The sequence below is a fragment of the Xyrauchen texanus genome, chromosome 29, assembly GCF_025860055.1.
Source record: "Xyrauchen texanus isolate HMW12.3.18 chromosome 29, RBS_HiC_50CHRs, whole genome shotgun sequence".
NCBI lineage: Eukaryota > Metazoa > Chordata > Actinopteri > Cypriniformes > Catostomidae > Xyrauchen > Xyrauchen texanus.
In genome coordinates, this window is record NC_068304.1 from 41,374,628 (window position 1) to 41,386,169 (window position 11,542).

Here is an 11,542-nt window from a genome sequence, read left to right on the forward strand (position 1 = left end):
GAGTGTGAGTGTGTGTGAGAGAGAGAGCTAGAGTGTGAGTGTGTGTGAGAGAGAGAGCGAGAGTGTGAGTGTGTGTGAGAGAGAGTAAGTGTGTGTGTGTGTGTGTGAGAGAGAGAGCAAGCGAGAGTGTGAGTGTGTGTGAGAGAGAGAGCAAGCGAGAGTGTGTGTGTGTGTGAGAGAGAGAGCAAGCGAGAGTGTGTGTGTGTGTGAGAGAGAGCAAGCGAGAGTGTGTGTGTGTGTGAGAGAGAGAGCAAGCGTGAGTGTGTGTGTGTGAGAGAGAGAGCAAGCGAGAGTGTGTGTGTGTGTGAGAGAGAGCAAGAGTGTGTGTGTGTGTGTGAGAGAGAGAGCGAGAGTGTGAATATGTGAGTGTATGTGTGTGTGAGAGAGAGCAAGAGAGTGTGTGTGTGTGTGTGTGAGAGAGAGAGAGCAAGCGTGTGTGTGTGTGAGAGAGAGAGCGAGGTGTGTGTGTGTGAGAGAGAGAGCAAGTGTGTGTGTGTGTGTGAGAGAGAGAGCAAGCGAGAGTGTGAGTGTGTGTGAGAGAGAGAGCAAGCGAGAGTGTGTGTGTGTGTGAGAGAGCAAGAGTGTGAATATGTGAGTGTATGTGTGTGTGTGTGTGTGAGAGAGAGCGAGAGTGTGAATGTGTGTGTGTGTGTGTGTGAGAGAGAGAGCAAGCGAGAGTGTGAATATGTGAGTGTGTGTGAGAGAGAGCGAGAGTGTGAATATGTGTGTGTGTGTGTGTGAGAGAGAGAGCAAGCGAGAGTGTGAGTGTGTGTGTGTGAGAGAGAGCAAGCGAGAGTGTGAGTGTGTGTGAGAGAGAGAGAGAGAGAACAAGTGTGAGTGTGTGTGTGTGAGAGAGAGAGCAAGCGAGAGTGTGAGTGTGTGTGAGTGTGAGAGAGAGAGCAAGCGAGAGTGTGTGTGTGTGTGTGTGTGTGAGAGAGAGAGCAAGCGAGAGTGTGAGTGTGTGTGTGAGAGCCGAGTGTGAATATGTGAGTGTGTGTGTGTGAGAGAGAGAGAGCAAGTGAGTGTGTGTGTGAGAGTGAGTGTATGTGTGTGTGTGTGTATGAGAGTGTGCATGTGTGTGTGTGTGTATATATATATATATGAGTGTGTGTGTATATGTGAGAGAGTGTGTGTTTGTGTGTATATGTGAGAGAGTGTGTGTGTGTATATATTTACATGTATGCATTTGGGAGATGCTTTTATCCAAAGAGACTTACAGTTCACTTATTACAGGGACAATCCCCCTGGAGCAACCTGGAGTTAAGTGTCTTACTCAATGACACAATGGTGGTGACTGTGGGGATCAAACCAGCAACCTTCTGATTACCAGTTATGTGCTTTAGCCCACTACACCACCACCATTATCATAGAGAGAGTGAGTGAGTGAGTTAGTGAGTGAGTGAGTGTGTGAGAGAGTGTGTGAGAGAGTGTGTGAGAGAGAGTGTGTGTGATGATTGAGGTGAGAGTCTTCCGGCTCTACAACATTGATCGGATCTATTTCCGGATCTCAGCGATGAGGGTCTGAGACCGCATGATGCCTGTGATCTGAGGATCAAACAGAAGAACTGTGTCAGTATTGCAGTGCGCACGTCTTTTATTATCCCCTTTCCTGCCAATTCCCACTACTTAGTAGGTCCTCGTGGTGGCGCGGTTACTCGCCTCAATCCGGGTGGCGGAGGACGAGTGTCAGTTGCCTCCGCTTCTGAGAGCGTCAATCCGCGCATCTGATCACGTGACTCGTTGTGCATGACACCGCGGAGACTCACAGCATGTGGAGACTCATGCTACTCTCCACGATCCACACACAACTCACCACACGCCCCATTGAGAGAACCACTAATCACCACCACGAGGAGGTTACTCCATGTGACTCTACCCTCCCTAGCAACCAGGACAATTTGGTTACCCCATGTGACTCTAACCTCCCTAGCAACCGGCCCAATTTGGTTACCCCATGTGACTCTACCCTCCCTAGCAACCGGGCCAATCTGGTTACCCCATGTGACTCTACCCTCCCTAGCAACCGGGCCAATCTGGTTACCCCATGTGACTCTAACCTCCCTAGCAACCGGCCCAATTTGGTTACCCCATGTGACTCTACCCTCCCTAGCAACCGGGCCAATCTGGTTACCCCATGTGACTTTCCCCTCCCTAGCAACTGGGCCAATTTGGTTACCCCATGTGACTCTACCCTCCCTAGCAACCAGGACAATTTGGTTACCCCATGTGACTCTAACCTCCCTAGCAACCGGCCCAATTTGGTTACCCCATGTGACTCTACCCTCCCTAGCAACCGGGCCAATCTGGTTACCCCATGTGACTTTCCCCTCCCTAGCAACTGGGCCAATTTGGTTACCCCATGTGACTCTACCCTCCCTAGCAACCGGGCCAATTTGGTTACCCCATGTGACTCTACCCTCCCTAGCAACCGGGCCAATCTGGTTACCCCATGTGACTCTCCCCTCCCTAGCAACTGGGCCAATTTGGTTACCCCATGTGACTCTACCCTCCCTAGCAACCGGCCCAATTTGGTTGCTAAGGAGACCTGACTGGAGTCACTCAGCTCGCCCTGGATTCAAACTCACGACTCCAGGTGTGATAGTCAGCGGCAGTACTGAGGCCTGAGGAACATAAATTCGATTTCTGCACCACACCACTGAAACATTCATGAATGAGTTATACGGGATACTAAAACTCAACAGGATCATGATCCTAAAGGTTTGAATGTGTAGCTTCAGTTAGACAAAACAGGCTGATAAATAAAATAAATCTGTTTTATGTAATTTCCTAATGAATTTGAACGGCATCAGTCTTGTATATGGATCAATGACGTTTATATATTTATTATTCATATTTCTGTCCAGATCATGCGATGCAGAAATGTCATTCACACAAAACAATATGTTTTATACGTTTTCAAAGTCATTTTGATATTTATGTATTTATGTCTGGTCTGGATTCAATTTCCGATTTGAAGGCGGGAGAAGATGTTAAACAGGAACCTGCGGTCAGTAAATAGCCTGAAAAATCAAATGTGGATATCTTTTATTATTCACATTATCCAATATATAGATTAGGCAGGTGTCAACAGCACTTTAGAATAATGGCAGGACAAAGTATGGACACTGTGTCATCAAAAGATGTGAAACTCCAACTACAAAATGGTCAATTTAGTGTTAAGAAACCAATTTCAGGCAAGTCAAATGGGCCTCATGTCACGTGTCTGATAATAACGATAAGAGAAAAATACAACTTTCTTTGTGTACACTTGTATTATATTCGTGTGGCTTATGTGGAAAATGCATGTGGGGTGACGGGAACGGGAGTGGTCGGGAAGAAAACCACTACGGGGGGAGTGAGGGTGAACATGGTGAAAAATTCAGCTGAAGCGTTCCATTATGGGATGGAAAAATCAGTTCCGCACAGATCACTATAACAAAGTTTTTCATCTCTGCTTATACTCGTATCGCATGTTGTGGCTTGTTGAGAATAGATGTGCTGTTATATTTCTATCAAATCTATGATTAAAAATGCCTATATTTAGATTTAAGAAGGCCATATCTTGAGACCAGAAACTGAGTTGGGCACTTTTGACATGGGACAGAAAAGAACCATCTAGCAACCGCATAGCAAACAGCTAAAAAAAACTACCAATACCATAGCAACAAGATAAAAACACTCTAAATACCATAGAAACTGCATAGCAACAAGCTACACAACACTTGGAACACTTTAGCAACTGCATAGAAACATGCCAAAAAAAAACACTTGGAACACTTTAGCAACTGCTTAGCAACAAGCTAAAATAAACTACCAATACCTTAGCAACTGCATAGCAACAAGCTAAAAACACTCTAAATACCCTAGAAACTGCATGGCAACAAGCTAACAAAAACACTTGGAATACCTTAGCAACCACATATCAACAAGCTAAAAACAACTACCAATACCCTAGCAACTGCATAGCAACAAGCTACAAAACATTTTAGCAACCGCATAGCAACAAGCTAAAAACAACTACCAATACCTTAGCAACTGCATATCAACATGCTAAAAACACTCTAAATACCATAGAAACTGCATAGCAACAAGCTAACAAAAACACATGGAATACCTTATCAACTGCATAGCAACAAGCTACAAAACACTTGGAACACTTTAACAACCGCATAGCAACAAGCTAAAAACAACTACCAATACCTTAGCAACTGCATATCAACATGCTAAAACACTTTAAATACCCTAGAAACTGCATAGCAATAAGCTAACAAAAACATTTGAATACTTTAGCAACTAAAGAAACACGCTAAAAAACATTATCAATACCTTAGCAACTGCATAGAAACATGCCAAAATAAAACACTTGGAACACTTTAGCAACTGCTTAGCAACAAGCAAAAAAAATTACCAATACCTTAGCAACTGCATAGCAACAAGCTAAAAACACTCTAAATACCCTAGAAACTGCATAGCAACAAGCTAACAAAAACATTTGGAATACCTTAGCAACTGCATAGAAACATGCTTAAAAAAACCCACTATCAATACCTTAGCTAAAAGCGTAAAAAACACTTGGAATACCTTAGCAACTGCATAGCAACAATATAAAAAACACTTGGAACACTTTAGCAACCGCATAGCAACATTCAAAAACAACAACCAATACCTTAGCAACTACATAGCAACAAGCTAAAATAAACTACCAATACCTTAGCAACTGCATAGCAACAAGCTAAAATAAACTACCAATACCTTAGCAACTGCATAACAACAAGCTAAAAACACTCTAAATACCCTAGAAACTGCATAGCAACAAGCTAACAAAAACATTTGGAATACATTTAGCAACTGCATAGCAACATGTTAAAAACACTTGAAACAATTTAGCAACTGCTTAGCAACAAGCTAAAAAAAACTAACAATACCTTAGCAACAGCATAGCAACACCTGCTCAGAATTGAGAGGGCCAGTTTTGCATGGGGAAGCACCGTTCACAATGTCTTCAGAAAAGGTGCAAGTCTAGTTTCTGTAATATTATAGAAGCTCTAGAAATGCATTTGCAAAAGTTTTTGGCAGTGTTTGACCCTCCTGAACCCTTCCACTCCACTGCATCTTACATGTACATGTAAGTTATCTTCAGTTATCTAATGAATCATTTCCCCTTTAGCTTGTGCCAACCCTCATGTGACCTCTGCCAGCCTGAGGCGGTTGGATTCACTCTTGGTTTGTGGGCTGTAGATGCAGGTCAAGGTTTCTATGAACCGCTTTCAGTTGAATGTTTGTGTTTCCATATTGGGTTCAGACTGTTGCCTCGCAATAATGTTTTTCCATCCTTTATTCACCGTGGTTTTACTGCAGTACTCATAATTAAACCATTTAAACGATTGTAATAAATATAATTATCATTTTGCCATAAACAGCAACAACAACAAAACATGGTTACTGTTACTATAATAATGCCATTGTTACACATGTAACACTGTTACTTCAGGTTTACTATAGTGTAACTATGGTTACTTTATCAAAACAGCATGTTTTTATGTCAGGAACGGCTGTTTTATACATGCTATTGTACCATATTGTATTATAATTAACCATTGTTTTATCATAGTTTTGGTTAAACTGTATTATTATGGCAGTTTTACCAGTTATAGCACATTTAAAATATTGTTACCGTAGTAAATCTATTGTAAATGTTGTTGTTATGGTTTTACCACGCCATAGTTACAACGTTAACCATAGTAAAACCACGGGACATTTTCTTAAAGGACGGTAAATGTATTGCAAGGGAGTGCAACACTATTGTAAAGGAGCACAAAAGCTTTTATGAAAGAACGTGTAGGTTTGTAACAACATGAGGCTGAGTACATAATGACTGATTATTCCTCACCGGTTTCAGAGTTCAGATGCTAACGGCTGAGAAATGATGGAATGTAACACTTAAGATCATCAGTTTTCCAAGTAAACTCCGTGTTGTGTTGACTGATGCACTTTAACTAAACACATATGGTCTCCGGCACAGGTCACTGTGAAATATAATGTTATGATTCATTTTCATATTTCATATGTGAACAGCTGCTCCGATGCATCTCAGAATATTCACTTCAAAACAATGAAGCCCATACACCATATATCTTCTCTCAGCATACTTCAATGTGCCATTCGTCCTCCATTTTCTTCATTTTTGTTTGAAAGAATCCCATTTGCGCCCGCTTTGACCCGTTTCGAGAGTGTTTATCCAGCAATCACTGGAGACGTTTGCCAAGGGAGCACAGATCATAATATTTACATCTGCCAAAGAGTTGCTTTAAACCAGTGATCTATGTTGGGTTTGAGCCTCTTATCAGCATGTAAACAGGTCTTATGGATTGCATTTGGAGAGCACGTTTTGCATTTCAGCCAAGCCGCCGCCGCCGCTATGGGCATCCGTGCCAATATGGCACCAATCTGTCATTTCCCATCTCGGGAGGCAGGAAAGCAATTCCAAACATATACGTTATCCTCAAATTGCTGCTTTGACAAGTGTGTTGAAGTTCAACCTTTGAATTGGTGATGTATACGGTAAACCCAATCTGTTTAAGTTCGCTAAGCTTACTGATGTGATTATAACGGCAGTAATTAACGGCACAGGCATCATCATTAGAGACGCGAGCGAGAGGAAGGGCCGAGTCCAACACTTTGAATCTGTCTTTGTGGCAGTTCGTTGCAATAAACCAGTGACCACAAAGTTTTGTTTAGCTGATTAGTGGAAAAATAATAAAACTTCCTTTGTTCTTTTGCCTGGCTTTAAAGGTGGATGAAAGAATATAATGTATAATATTGTATTTTACACCAGCAAGGATCCATGAACTCAGTTGACCGACACTTCTGTTGACTTTATTTCCTATTAAAGCAATCATTTAAAAAATAATAATAAAGCCAATAGTCTAAAGTAGACGTCACATCCGTGAACCATGATTTATTACATGCATTGTCTAGTTAACACAGGAGGCATTAGTACAATATATTTGTATTCTAGAGGGTAATTTATTGGACAAAAATAAAAATGGATACTCCTGTAGGTGCAAGATGAGTCATCAGTAGAGTCTCATATTCCCTGTTGTAGGTCAGTTAGGATCACTACTATATTTTAAGAATATGAAATGTCAGAATAATAGTCGAGAGAATGATTTATTTCAGCTTTTATTTCTTTCATCACATTCCCAGTGGGGCAGAAGTTTACACACACTTTGTTAGTATTTGGTATTATTGCCTTTATATTGTTTAACTCAATTCAAATGTTTTTGGATCCTTCCACAAGCTTCTCACAATAAGTTGCTGGACTTTTGTCCCATTCCTCCAGACAGAACTGCTGTAACTAAGTCAGGATTGTAGGTCTCCTTGCCACAAATTTGGAGGTGTGCTTGGGGTCATTGTCCATTTGGAGGACCCATTTGTGACCGAGCTTTAACTTCCTGTCTGATGTCTTGAGATGTTGCTTCAATATATCCACATAATGTTCCTTCCTCATGATGTCATCTATTTAGTGAAGTGCACCCGTCCCTCCTGCAGCAAAGCACCCCCACAACATGATGCTGCACCCCCATGCTTCACTGTTGGGATGCTGTTCTTCACCCTTTTCCCTCCAAACATAACGATGGTCATTATGGCCAAACAGTTCAATGTTGTTTCATCAGACCAGAGGACATTTATCCAAACATCTTTGTCCCCATGTGCACTTGCAAACTGTAGTTTGGATTATTTATGGTGGTTTTGGAGCAGCGGCTTCTTCCTTGCTGAGCACCTTTCAGGTGATGTCCATATAGGACTGGTTTTGCTGTGGATCTAGATACTCGTCCACCTGTTTCCTCCAGCATCTTCACAAGGTCCTTTCTGTTGTTCTGGGATTGATTTTGCTCTTTTCACACAAACTACGTTCATCTCTAGGAGACAGAATGCATCTCCTTCCTGAGCGGTGTGATGACTGTGTGGTCACATGATGTTTATACTTGCGTACTATTGTTTGTACAGATGAACGTGGCACCTTCAGGTGTTTGGAAATTGCTCCCAAGGAGGAATCAGACTTGTGGAGGTCCTCGATTATTTTCTGAGGTCTGAGTTTGAAGGCCTTAAAATACATCCACAGGTGCAACTCCAATTCAGTGCACCTCCGATCAGAAGCTAATTGTCTAATTGTCTAAAGCATGGTTCGAATTACGTGGGAGCCAGCGGGAGCTGAGCTCCCATAGAGAGAGGATGAGCTCCCATGAAAGCAGTAAAATCATACACCTGTGGGGGTCTCTAAAAATCATCAGCACCATTATTTTAAATTACAAATAAAGCATTTTTTCCTTCAATATATTCCTTCAATGTTTATGTTAACCCTTTTGCACGTATGATCGATCAACACCGGTGTGATTAGAACGGTCAGTGCATCACGTGATCAACTGCTAAATTCAAACGTGCTTTCGCGTTTTGGCTGGCGCTGAGCCAGAGACAGACGCGCTCAGTGCTGCTGTCATGTATCAACCATAGACAGATCAACTGTTCTGTGTTTTGAACCACATAATGTTTATTTTAGGTTTCAGACATTTAAATACACATAAGTACTAGCAAAAAAATATTTTGAGTTTGTAAAATACACACTGATGTCTAGGGAAGCGGCAATAATAATCCTTTCCATTAACGTTACGTTACAATAAGACACGTTTTCATATCAGATACACATTGTGTAAGTAGCTTTACATTTTACTCTATTCTTCTCTCAGTTCACCGGCCACTTACTTTCATGTGTTTCGTGAGAAGTTGAGGAATTGACGTGTTGTAAAATAACATGGCGCCGCCCATCGCACATACAGCTCAACTAACTTAACGCGATTGTTATAAAGGCGTTTAAACAACAAAACACATCCACTTGCACATATTTGACAATCGGAATATTAGTGTTTCATGTTATAGCTAATACATTTGTGAATATTTTGTATAAAAAAGGAAAAATGACATAAAAGCAGATCATCATTCATTCAGCTGTGTTGTGGTTGTGCTGTGTAACGTGACAAGCAATGATGCGTCACCATGGAAACATTAAAGTGACAGGTTCTAAATAACAGTCACCTAGAATAACTCACGCTGGGGGATCAGATAGAATATTTTAGAAATAGTGTAAAGTTCAGAACCAGCAACCATGCCACCAAAAATAAAAAGACTGCTACCAACATCAGGTACAACTTTGGCAAAATTCGGGTTTATTTCAAAAAAACAAAAAACATCATCAGAGGACAGTCTACTCGTTTCTCTACTCCTGTATTAATAAACATTGAAATCAAAAGAGTCAAGTGCAGTGTTAAGGAATTATTTATCACACACACCACGCCTGCTTATAGGCTACTTTTTTTTTTTTAAGAGACCCCCACAAAGATGAAATCATAATTCGAACCCTGGTCTAAAGTCTTGACATCATATTCTGGAAGTTTCCAAGCTGCTTAAAGGCACAGTTAACTTAGTGTATGTAAACTTCTGACCCACTAGAATTATGTTATAGTCAATTAAAAGTGACACAATCGGCCTGTAAACAATTGTTGGATAAAGTACTCAAAAGTAGACATCCTAAACGACTTGCCAAATCTGAAATCGGTGGAGTGGTTAAAAAATAGTTTTAACGACTTCAACCTAAGTGTATGTAAACTTGTGTATACACTCACCTAAAGGATTATTAGGAACACATACTAATACTGTGTTTGACCCCCTTTCGCCTTCAGAACTGCCTTAATTCTACGTGGCATTGATTCAACAAGGTGCTGAAAGCATTCTTTAGAAATGTTGGCCCATATTGATAGGATAGCATCTTGCAGTTGATGGAGATTTGTGGGATGCACATCCAGGGCACGAAGCTCCCGTTCCACCACATCCCAAAGATGCTCTATTGGGTTGAGATCTGGTGACTGTGGGGGCCATTTTAGTACAGTGAACTCATTGTCATGTTCAAGAAACCAATTTGAAATGATTCGAGCTTTGTGACATGGTGCATTATCCTGCTGGAAGTAGCCATCAGAGGATGGGTACATGGTGGCCATAAAGGGATGGACATGGTCAGAAACAATGCTCAGGTAGGCCGTGGCATTTAAACGATGCCCAACTGGCACTAAGGGGCCTAAAGTGTGCCAAGAAAACATCCCCCACACCATTACACCACCACCACCAGCCTGCACAGTGGTAACAAGGCATGATGGATCCATGTTCTCATTCTGTTTACGCCAAATTCTGACTCTACCATCTGAATGTCTCAACAGAAATCGAGACTCATCAGACCAGGCAACATTTTTCCAGTCTTCAACTGTCCAATTTTGGTGAGCTCTTGCAAATTGTAGCCTCTTTTTCCTATTTGTAGTGGAGATGAGTGGTACCCGGTGGGGTCTTCTGCTGTTGTAGCCCATCCGCCTCAAGGTTGTGCGTGTTGTGGCTTCACAAATGCTTTGCTGCATACCTCGGTTGTAACGAGTGGTTATTTCAGGCAAAGTTGCTCTTCTATCAGCTTGAATCAGTCGGCCCATTCTCCTCTGACCTCTAGCATCAACAAGGCATTTTCGCCCACAGGACTGCCGCATACTGGATGTTTTTCCCTTTTCACACCATTCTTTGTAAACCCTAGAAATGGTTGTGCGTGAAAATCCCAGTAACTGAGCAGATTGTGAAATACTCAGACCGGCCCGTCTGGCACCAACAACCATGCCACGCTCAAAATGGCTTAAATCACCTTTCTTTCCCATTCTGACATTCAGTTTGGAGTTCAGGAGATTGTCTTGACCAGGACCACACCCCTAAATGCATTGAAGCAACTGCCATGTGATTGGTTGATTAGATAATTGCATTAATGAGAAATTGAACAGGTGTTCCTAATAATCCTTTAGGTGAGTGTATAATATACAGTATATAAATTGAAATGGGGAACAAATGGGGAAAAAAACTAATAAATATAACTATATGACTTTATTTATGTGATGCATTCTTTATGTAAAGCAATATGCAATTGTCCCACTTAAATGTGATTTTATTCCCCAATATATGGCTTTCTTAGATGTTACAAACTGAAAGGATGTTAGATATGGTTGCATTTGTTGCCAGAGAAAAGACTCTTTCAAAGAGTGCTTTAAATTCGAACAGGAAACTAGAAGATCATTGCAAAGCAAAATGTAATTTCAGTGTTTGAACTCTAACAGCACACGAGCAAAGCAATTTCAGTTCATCGAGACCTTATAATGTGCACTGCATTGTCACTTTGCCTTGTCATAACAACAGTTAAATAATGAGTGAGTTGGTTTGCAGTAGGTGGTTAAATCTCACCTGTCCTGGTAGAGGAGTGCAGCATGAGAAGGGAACTGACATCTCTCTGTACTGGGGTTTGACTGGCTGCAGGTGAAGTACAGGATCCATGACCAGTCAGTGTAGCTGTTCCAGCCGCAGCATTTGAACTGTAGGAGGAAAGAGAGGGAGTATTTTTAAACCCCGTCTCACGGGCACAGATTTACCTACTGTCTTCTGGAGAGGCAGGTGGACATCCTGTCCT